The sequence below is a fragment of the Echinops telfairi genome, unplaced genomic scaffold, assembly GCF_000313985.2.
Source record: "Echinops telfairi isolate 266 unplaced genomic scaffold, ASM31398v2 ScPeMD7_7458;HRSCAF=8496, whole genome shotgun sequence".
NCBI lineage: Eukaryota > Metazoa > Chordata > Mammalia > Afrosoricida > Tenrecidae > Echinops > Echinops telfairi.
In genome coordinates, this window is record NW_022111358.1 from 30,395,409 (window position 1) to 30,396,814 (window position 1,406).

Sequence of the window (1,406 nt, forward strand, 5' to 3'; positions counted from 1 at the left end):
TCTAAAACAGACCGGGGTGATACTTGTACAACTCTTCTTGATGCGATTGAACTTTGCAACTGTACGGTATGTTATATGCCAATAAAATTGTTAAAAAGTATATAAACCAGTAACAAAATAAATATGCTGTTTCATAATTAAAAGAAAGTTTGCACTAGCTATAATCTGCCCCACCGCCACCGAGTGGCTTACAGCGCATAGTGAGCCTGCAGAGCAGGTTGTTGGGTGTGAACAGCTGTCCTGATAGTTAGCAATCCAGTGCCTAACTCACAGGCCCTCCAACGACCCTCTGCACACGCGCATCTTGGCAAGCACAAAGGTGCGGAGAGTGGAGCATTCTCGTTGTACGTGGGAGTGGGGCTGGGCTGTCAAAATGGGGCTGGGCTGTCAAAATGTCTACTTTTACTTCAATATCATGTGCTACAGAACACTCTTGGGGGTTATTGACTGTAATCTTTATAAAAACAGCTCACAGGCCTTTTTCCCCTGCCGTTTTATAGATCACAGGCGTTTCTTTCAGGCACCGTTGGTGAGTACAATCTACTAATGCCGAGCCATTTGCGCCACCTAGAGGTCGTGCTGCAGAAATGTACCCTACAGATACGAACATCTCTATAAAGATCTAGCTACATTTAAGAATGTTACTTGTAGCATAGTTTGAAAATAGCAAAAGGCTAACGATATAAACGTCTTTCAGTAAAGAACCATCCAAATCAATTGTATAAAATAAATTCTATGGGTATCTATGCAATGCTGAAAAGGAATGAGATAAATCTATTTGTGCTGATATAGAAAGATCTCCAACATCTATTAAGTATGGGGTAAGATATATATATATATTGTTGTAAACAAACGGGAGAGATCAACCACATCCACGATATTAATAAGTAAAGCCTTTATTAAACAGCTGAACCAAGGGTAGGCTAGTACCTGGAAACTTCTTGATCCAAAGAAATTCCAAAATTCTTATAGTTCAAAATAGAGGGCTGGCTCAAGGGGAGGGTATTCTAGCTTGTACATTCTTATCAGTTTGGCGGGGTAATGAGGGTGGGGGACCAGCACAGTTGCAGGTGCTAATTCAAGGTCTTAGGAGATCGTTTGCATTTCTTGCTAATTGGGCAGGCTGAGTTTGCAGACCTCTGGAAGGGTCAAGGTCTCCTTGGGGGAGCTGGAAAGGGAAGAGGAGAAGGGGGAGGCTAGCTGCTAGTAGGGGTTAGAGGCAGTTTGAAACAAGATAGCAAGTTAATCTAGGTGACTACACATAGTATTACTCCAATTAACATATACATACACAGAGACATTGTATTTGTTTACAAATGTATTCCGTTTTTATAAATATTAGTAATAGAAACCATGTATAATGCTACACTTATTCTACATTTTTTAATTTATTTTTAAAATTTTAC